Here is a 9,547-nt window from a genome sequence, read left to right on the forward strand (position 1 = left end):
CCGCTGTGGTTAGAGCTCTGCTTTCCTCTCCAGGTTTATTCATTGCTCTCATGAATCTGGCAGCTGGCCTCTTTTTAGGTTTATAGGAATCACTTGACTTCTGGCACTTAACACCCACACAGCATGCTGCAGACATGGCTGGGTGTGCAAAGAAGAAAAAAAAGATCATATTTTAGATAAATGTGAAGACAAAAACCAGGGGCAAGTACATGCGGCTTCTGATTATTCTTTTTCATTTAGCCATCCATCTGTCCAACCATCCATATATCTGTCCTCTGTCCACCCATCTGTCCATCCATCTCACCATCCATCCATTATTCATCTGTCTGTCCATGTGTCCATTCATCAGACCACCCACCCATCCATCTATCCTTCTACCTATCCATCCATCCATCCATCCATCCACCCAACAGACATCAATGAGTGGCAGTTATTTGCCAGGCTTTGTGCTGGTCAGAGGAGGAAGCAACAGTGAACAGACATGACTCGCGTCTTCAAGGAACCTGTTAACTGGCAAGGGATACAGACATCAGCCAAACTGTGAAGCCGATGCCCAAGCGAGATCAGTACCATGACGAGAACACACAGGCACAGGCGGGGAATTTTCTCCGAAACAACGCACTTGCTCAGGGGTCTGCAGAATGGGTCGATGTTAACTAGGTAGGGTGAGGGGGGTAAAGAACATTCTAGGCAGAGGGAAGAGGCTGGGGAAAGAAGGAGGAGGCAGGATGCATCCGAGGAACCCACAGAACAGCGTGACGGCAGCCGCCAGGACAGGGAGGGAAGGCCGGTGGGTGGCGCGTGGCCACATTCCGGGGGGCTGCGCGGGCGCCCAGGAGTGCGGTGGGGGCTCGGCAGGAATCCGGCCTTTGTTCTAAACGCAGTGGGAAGGTGTGAAAGGTCCAGGTGATGGGTTTTCAAAGTGTCCTCGTGGCAGCCGCGAGGGCGTGTGCTGCGAATGAGCAGGGGCACAGGAGGACAGGCCACGGCGGCCACGGCGGCATGTCAGCGAGAAGTGACGGCGGGTGGAAAGACAGGGGCCACAGAGGCAGAGAGTGGGGCAAATGGACAGCTAGTGAGAAGCAGAAACGTCCACGGGGCGCCCGGGGGGCTCAGTCGGTTAAGCGTCCGACTTTCGCTCAGGTCATGATCTCGCGGTTCGTGGGTTCGAGCCCCGCGTCCGGCTCTGTGCTGACTGCCAGCTCGGNGAAGAAGTAGAAACGTCCAGAACTGGATGGTGGATTGGTTGGGGGTTATCGGGAGGGGGGGTGACATTCCCCTGGTTTCTGTGTGACAATTATGTGGTCAGTGGCTCCACCACTTACTGACAGTGAAATAATCTAACTTATTGGTTGCTTGGATTCTTTATTTGTAAAATACAGCTAATGATGTGCCGACCCTTAGAATTCTCGCATCAAGTAAGAGATTTACCGACGTCATTTACAATATGTGCCGAGGGCATGGGAGGCAGAGAGTGTATGTTTGCTCTCATTCTTCTTCCTCTTATTTTATGAGTGTTTATTTACTTATTTTGAGAGAGAGAGAGGGGTGGGGGAGGGGCAGAGAGAGAGAGAGAATCCCAAGCAAGCTCTACGCTCGGCGAGTTGCCCAGCGTAGGTAGGGCTCCATCCCACCACCCTGAGATCATGACCTGAACCGAAATCAAGAGTCGGACACTTAACTGACTGAGCCCCCAGGCGCCCCATCATTCTTACTATTTTTGATGTTTACTGAGAGGAGGAACATTTGAGGGGGAGATGACACGTCCAGTTGGGGACACACTGGATCTGAATGACCTCTGAGATTCGCGGTGAGGGTGAAAACACTGCGGTCGGCTCCTCCTCGGAGCTCAGAGGAGAGCGCTGACACTGGATGGTAGCGAAGCCCTGGGCACGGACCCAGCCCCTCGGGGAGGCCCACAGGGCAGTCAGCGGAGAGCCCCGCACCGAGCCCTGGAGGAGAACTAAAGCGCGGGGCCCCGGAAGCCTGCCCAGAGGGACGGAGGGCGGGGCCAGGGCGTCGGGACAGGTCATGCAGGCAGCGGGGCATCGCGGGAGCTGAGGGGCGGCCCTGAGGAGCGTCACCCACCCTGAAGGCTGCTGTGGGGCCTCTTAGGGGAGGACCCACTACCAGGGGGGTGGGTGGACATCAGTGTTGGAACGATGGGCCCACAAAAGGGGTCTGAGAGTGCAGCTCAGAGCAGGAGATGCTGTGAAGGAGAAGACGGATGCCTCATCTCACCCAACCCCTCCCCGAGCGATGGAAGAGCACCTGGTCCCTGGCTCGGGTCCTCCCCGTGACTTAAAATGACCGTGGGCCCTTGTGTTTCATAAGTGACACTGTCATACTGTCGGGTGAGTAGTCATCTTTTCCTGGTCTGGGAGTATAAGAGACTTGTAATAACAGTAACCGAAGAGGCCAACTGGGTCTGGACCCACGCGGGCTTTCGGGGAGCCCGCCGCTTCCTGGCAGGTGTAGGGGATTCTCGCCCGTCCTGACCTTTTACACTATGCAATCCGCCTTTCCTGGCCCTTCCTGGTGTTGGGCGTGGGGGCCCCCAAGACGAAAAGGAATATTTATCTTATGGGCACGTGGCACAAACACGTCGCTTACAAACATTTGCCCGGATCTCATGATCTTAGACCTATGGGATCCCGGGATGGCGTCCCAGTGAGGCCAGGGTGCTTGTGTCTGTGAGCTCGGAGTAACTGGGGCCCTGAGTGTCCCCATCTTTGCATAGAGTATCCATTAAAAGAATTAAAATCCCTCAGAATAGTGACATTGAAAACACTGCCAGTTTTCAATTAGTCTCTTGAAACAGGTCCGAGGGCAGGAGCGGGGTGTGAGAATACCCCCCCCCAGCCTCTGCCAACCACTCCCGTGAACCAGTGCTCAGCCTGAGATGCTCCTTGACATCAGTCTCTTCGTGCTCTCTTCCCTTGTATCTCCCTGGGCCGTGCCCTGTTCAGTGCAGACGTGCTTTGTCCTCAGGACCCACCCCCCCCAGCTGCCAGGACCCTCTTATCTTGTCGCGCATTTGAACCGATTTCCCCTCAAAAGGCAACACTCCCCACCTCACTCCCTAAGTTCTGATCAATGAAAGATTTATCTTTGGTTATTTCTGCAAAGATCTAGAAGGTGAGTCCCTGTGTACAGGGACCTTTAGCCTATTAAGCTCAAAGAGCAGAACTCCTACGCTACCATCAGCAGCCTTGGGGATATATATGACAGCCTCTCATTTATAGGGAAGAGTATTTGGGGTAAAGAAGGAATAAAAGAACAAAGATTTTATTCATGCTCTGTTGCTTCCATTAGTGGCCAGGAGCACAGAGCTGGACTGAGGCTCATGGGTCCTGATGGATTATTTACAAGGCCGCTTGCCGGAGGATTGCAGAGAAGGAGAAAGGGCGTCTCATGACCGGCCTAATTGGAACCAGAGCTTGGGATTCTGCACCAACTACGGGGACTTCTGCCCCACAGCTAACCAGGCTGTGGCCGGACGCTTGGCGAGGTTTGCTCCCTGCCCCGAAGTGCCTCCAGACGCAGACGGAGGACTGGGAAGGCCCTGCTCCGTGCCGCTGGGACAGCCCTGGGGCTCTTTGTCCCTTTCTGTCTCTGGCGGGAGGCTCGAGGGGCACATCTGGACAGAGGCTCTTCATGAAAGCACATTTCCCCCCCCTCCCTGACTAGGGATCAAATTCCCAGTCCCCTTCTGCTTTCCAGGAAAGGCTTGGTTCAAACCACACCTGATTGTTTGACCAAACCCATTATGTAGCAAGCACTGTTCTAAGTACTTTACAGATACAAACTCACTCAATTTGTATCAACCAGCCTATAACGTGGGTGCAGATAGGACCCACGTTTTACGGGAGGGCGAAACTGAGGCACAGAGAGGCTAAGTAGTCACCCTGAGATCACTCAGCCGGTATGACCGGCTTCTGGACCTCTCTTTCCACGTGGATGCCGTTTGCCGCCACGCGTCACTGCGCTCAGAGGACAGCTTTCTCAACCATCAGGCGCGACGAGCAGGATGAAGGAGGCTCACATAGCAGGTGTGATTATATGACCGTCCCCTAGGATGAAGTCAGGAGCCAGTGTGTTATCAGCGTAAAGCACTTTGCACACCCCTGGGCACATTGTCATTGCTCTGTAGCCATTGTTATGATTCCTGATTTAGAAACCTGGGGCCTGGGGCGCCTGGGGGCCTCAGTCGGTTAAGCATCCGCCTTTGACTCAGGTCATGATCTCGTGGTTCATGAGTTTGAGCCCCACGTTGGGCTCTATGCTGACAGCTCAGAGCCTGGAGCTGCTTCAGATTCTGTCTCCCTCTCTCCTGCCCCTCCCCTGCTTGCTCTCTGTCTCTGTCTCAAAAAAAAAAAAAAAAAAAAAAAAAAAAAAAAAAAAAAAANAAAAAAAAAAAAAAAAAAACATTAAAAAAATTTTTAAGAAGGAAAAGAAACCTGGGGCCCACAGGGGCTAAGTGAATCGTTCAAGGTCATGGGAATAGTTGTTCACCACCCAGGATAAAGAGTTGTTTCTGGCCTCATGGGCACTCACTCCATCACTTCCCTCAGGGTGTTTAAGTAAAGTCATTCAGCAAAATGCCACCAGATCTGTGAGTGTGCCTCTCCGGTCGTAAGAACGAATTGCAGCAGCCCCGTGATGATCGTGGTCGCCGACTGTACCACGCGGTTTGGTCCATCCGTACCCACAACCCGCGGAGCCCGGGCACACATGCCTTCTTATTTAATATGTAAAGAATTTTCTGGGACTTAATGCCGCCAGAATGTCAGAAGAGTTAATGGCAGATGTGGTTGTGGAAACGTTCTGTATTTTTAGACAACCTCTAATTAAAACACTTTGTGTGTCTCAGGGACCAAATCATACGCTGCCACTTGAAGGCTGTCAGAAGGGGAAAAAGTATACAAAGCTTCTAAAAGCAGCTTTGCTTATTTTTATCTGCGATGGAGTTAGGGAGCCTTCGCAGGGACAAAGCTATCTCTTGCTGCAAAATTATATGGATTTAACGCACACGGCCCGTACGCAAACCTTGGACACAATGTGCCTCATTTGCTACACATTGTGCTTAATTTGCTACAGTCTGAGCAGCCTCGGTGGGTCTGAGGGTAGGCAGTTCAGCCTGGGACCCCCAACCGCTCCTGACCTGTAAGACCTTTTGGATAAGTTGATACAATTGCCTATGGGCTCTGAGCACCCAGACCTGGGTGATTTGCAAGCCTGCACCGCAGATTTGCTGGAGTTGCAAGTGGTCATAAATACAGAAGTGTGTCCGGAGGCGTGGGCGTTTTGACACAGCCAAACGTTTGGAGGCAAGTGCTTAGAATGTAAAAATAGTGTTTTCGTGGCCAAGTGATGAGCCCAACAAACTTCTCTGCCGTGGCTCCGTTCCCGAGCCCCACCCGCTCAGGGCTGGTTTGGATGCACCCGAATTCTTGGACACGCCTCGTTCGGGAGGTGCGGTCCGATTCCTAACTCCCCTCCCTGAGGGTGTGGGCTGGACGCAGGCTCCTCCGCAGGCGAATAAGGAGGAAACAAGGTCCCCGTTTCCGATCAGGCCGTGAGAGACAGCAGGGCTTCCTTCTTGCTTTCTCTTTGGCAGTTCTCCTGGGAGGAGGCGGCTGCACCGGGGAGGCTCGTGAGTGAGCAATCCCGGCCGACTTCCTGGCTGCGGCCCTGGGAGAAGTCCACAACGGGAGCCACCAGATTCCCGGCCAACAGAACCTGCTACAAAATTGAGGTTGTTGTTTTCGGTCACTGAAGTTCAGGGCCGTTCTTCACGCAGCGACAGGCAGCCAGTGCGCGTCCCCAGCGCCCAGCCCGCCTTGACTTTGACGTGGCCTGTCGCTGAACCCATAGCTTCTTCATCTCCCTGCCAGCACCGTCACATCCCGGGGCCTCACCCACGCTCCAGAAATGAAACTGCAGCCTCAGGGGGTGGGAGGGGGGCGTCAGGAGTCTGAGGGTCTTCCTTCCCCACAGACTTCGGCAATAGTAACTTTTTTGGTAAACGGCAAGTTTGAAATTTGTTTTAGGGATTTTCACAATGGACCCCGGGTGGCATCCAGCCTCCTGCTTTTCCCGTAACGTCGGTGGGGAGGCACCGTGCGCTCCCCGCAAGTTGCGTCCTTCCCTGTCCATTACACTGTCCTGGGGCCGTGGCTTTTCTGGGCGGTTTGTCCCTGCCCTCACGGCACCAGTGGCCTTTCTCCCACCCTGGGCTACAGAATGAGCAGGCTTCCCCCGGGGGCGGGGGGCACCCCGGAACGCCCTGCGGATGCGTAAGCCAGAATCCTAAAATATTTGGTGTTCTCTCCCCCGGCGCTCAGGATGCAGCGAGGGGGAGATGAAACACAGCCCGTGCACTGTGGCTGTTCGCCACCATCGCCTCCACCCCCGGGCGCTGGCTGGCGCCAGTCATCAGACCCCGCACAGAGGCGCGGACTTTCCACGGCTTCGCGGGATGCGGCCGGGCACACGTCCCTTGGGAAAGTCTTGTTCCCAAGACAAAGGACGGTCACACCTGATAATGAAGAGAAACTATTTAAAAAGAGCACATAGAGGACATCAGGAAGTCTTTGACAAGATGCTAATGATACCCACATCAAGTAGGAAAGGATCGCAGACTCCTCGTTCTTTGCAAAGTATTTACATCAAGAAAAACAGAGACAGCTGAACTGAACCGCGTGCGGGGTTTGGAGCAAACTGAGTTTATAGCCGATTTCCTCCTCAAAGTGAATGACAGGATAACAGGCAGTGATTGGGTTAGAACCATCATTCCTGGCGTTTAATAGATGCAGGTAGAGTTTTAAAAAAAGAGCAGATGGATCTGCAGTGCAGGAGGAGTGTCAGAAGTAAGAATCTGAAATACTCCAGTGAAGAAATCACTTGAGAAACATACAGTGAGAGGATCAAAGGGCTTTTTTTTTTAATTTATAAATTTAGTTTATTGAATATGGCCTCAAAAACTAATTCCTCTTTTTTAGTTTTTAACTCAAGGTAGAGTGGAGCTCATTTCGCATGCTGATTCAGGGAGCATTGTAGGACATGACAGGCAAGCGACGGGAAGAAGATTCTGGAATCCCTCGGGCTGGAAGCGAACGAAGCCGGCCGTGCGCTGTCCTCTCCAGGGGCGCCGCGCACGTCCGGTGGGGCAGCCCCAGGACAGGCTGAGCCTGTGACAGCCAGGAGCATGGAGAGCATTCCTGGTATGCGCGTGGGAGCCGGGGCTGGGCGCCCCCAAGGCCGAGGGGCTGGGTGGCACTTCATCCGCGAGTCGATACTGTAATTCAAGACACGGTCATGGGACCCTGGTCCTGCCAGCCTAGAACTCAGGCAGCCCCAGCACACACGGAGCGCCGGTGCCCGGCCCCGCCTGGGGGTCATGACGGGGTGTGTCAGGGAGGGACGGCTGTGTCTGCATAGTTCCGGGCATGGTCCCCATGTGCCATCTGGGCTGGAAACCGCTGTGACGCAGGGCGGCGGAAGGTGGCGGGAGAGCCAGCTTAGAGAGGGGATATGAGAGAGNTGAGGGGGGTGGCTGGACATGGCTTCTTTTTCCCTGAACCAGCGGGTCCCCAGGGAGAACACAGACTCAGAGCGGGGCTGTGAACGCCGGAGAGGCTCGATGCCACCTCCCTCCTTCCCGGACCCTGGTGGGAATAAAGAGGAGGATTCTGGGGGTCCCCAGCCCACGGGACCCCCAGGAAACTAGCTCTTTCTCACCGCGTCAGAGAAGAGGGAATACTTTTGTCGCTGGATCTTGCTGGCTGTCAGAGAAGTGGCGGCCGCTGAGCCTCCACTGTTACAGAGTAAGTGGGTGCCGTCCTCACTGTTGAGAAGGGCGAAGGGCTGCGGGTCGCCAGCCACGGCGAACACCTGCTCTTTGTGGACACGTGACTGAAGCCAATTTGCAGTTTGCATATTTATATTTCAAATAAAGCTTTGAGGACGAAATTGGAAGAAATATATCACAATCACCCAGCTTTATACCGAGGACCTCCGGACGCCAGCGAGTGATGTGAGCTAATGAGACAGGAAGGCTTCTTACAGGTGGCCCCCACCTGGGGGGTGCAAGGGCCCTGGGGCAGGGGCATCCTGCCTGTTACCAAGACCCAAGGCGATCTAGTGGAAGGAAGAGCATATGCGGGGGGAGGGGGGCGCAGGGATGAGGCAGACAGGGGGCCGTTGGCAGATTGTCTGGAGTCTGGGACGCAGTGAGAAAGGGTAGGAAACACGGGGGACACAGGGAGCCGCGGCGAGGCTGCGGAGCCCTGGAGAACGAGGCAGAGGAGTCTGGGTGTCATTCTCCAGGGTGTGGAAACGGGAGTGGCCTGAGACTAGTTCTAGAATAGCAACCGGGGCAGAGGAGCTGGGGGCAGACGGCCATGAGCATCGCACCCGGGTGGGACGTACGCATGATGTGTCGCCGAGGCAGGGGCTGTTCGTTCAGGGCGCAAGTGAGTCCAAGGGAGACCCCACGTTCCTGCCTGGGTGACCGGAAGCTGGTGCGCATCAAGCACAGGGACTAGGAAAAAGTGAGGAAAGCAGGTTTGGGGGCAGAGGAGGGCTCAGCTGGGGACGTGGGGAGTCTGAGACACTGCGGAGCTCTCAGGGTGACGCTGGCTGGTGGGTCGGAGGGAAGTCAGGACCGGGAAGAGAAAGGCCTGGGGATGTGAATTCAGGAGGCGTTTGCATAAGGCGGGAGACGGAGGCGGGAGACTGGCCGGCCTGGCGACACAGCGTCCCGAGTTACTGAGCAACAGTGGCAATCTTAGGCCCCGCGAGGGCTGCACATGAGCTCAGAGGAAGCCCCGACTGTCCTTGTTTGGAGGCTCGGGGCTGGGCTGACCCGGAAGGTCAGGTCTGTGCGATTCCAGGAGCCCTCCCTCTCCACATCCAGCGTCCTACAAACTAGGGATCATTTTATGTTTTAAAGATGTTTATTTACTTACTTATTTTGAGAGAGAGAGCCTGAGTGAGAGAGGGGCGGAGAAGAGAGAGAGAGAGAGAGAGAGAATCCCAAGCAGGCTCCATCCACGCTGTCAGCACAGAGCCCGACTCGGGGCTCAATCCCGCAACCATGAGGTCATGACCTGAGCCGAAATCAAGAGTCGAACACTTGCGACAAGAGTCGAACACGAGCCACCCAGGTGCCCCTAGAAATAATTTCAAAACCAAAAAATTAGGAAAGACAAAAGAACAGTCTTTTTAACGGAGTATACTCAGCCTTATTGTTCTCTTACTTGCATCTTGAGAATTCATCACGAGCGAGCATCAGGCAAGGGCCCGTCGACTGGGAAAATACCAGCGTAAGAAAAAGAACATAAACGTCACGGTGGCTCCTGCTGCACGTGGACGCCAGTTCCTACCGCTTACTGGCTGTGGTCGTTAAATCACCCGAATCTCAATTTTCTCTTATGAAAACGCTAACAAATGAGATGCCGTAAATGAAACACATAACATGTAGCTGACCAGCTCAGCAAATGTCTGTTTTCTCTCTCCTTTTTCACCTTTTCCATTAATGGGC

The sequence above is a fragment of the Crocuta crocuta genome, unplaced genomic scaffold (genome assembly GCF_008692635.1).
Source record: "Crocuta crocuta isolate KB4526 unplaced genomic scaffold, BGI_CrCroc_1.0 scaffold7, whole genome shotgun sequence".
NCBI classification, from domain to species: Eukaryota; Metazoa; Chordata; class Mammalia; order Carnivora; family Hyaenidae; genus Crocuta; species Crocuta crocuta.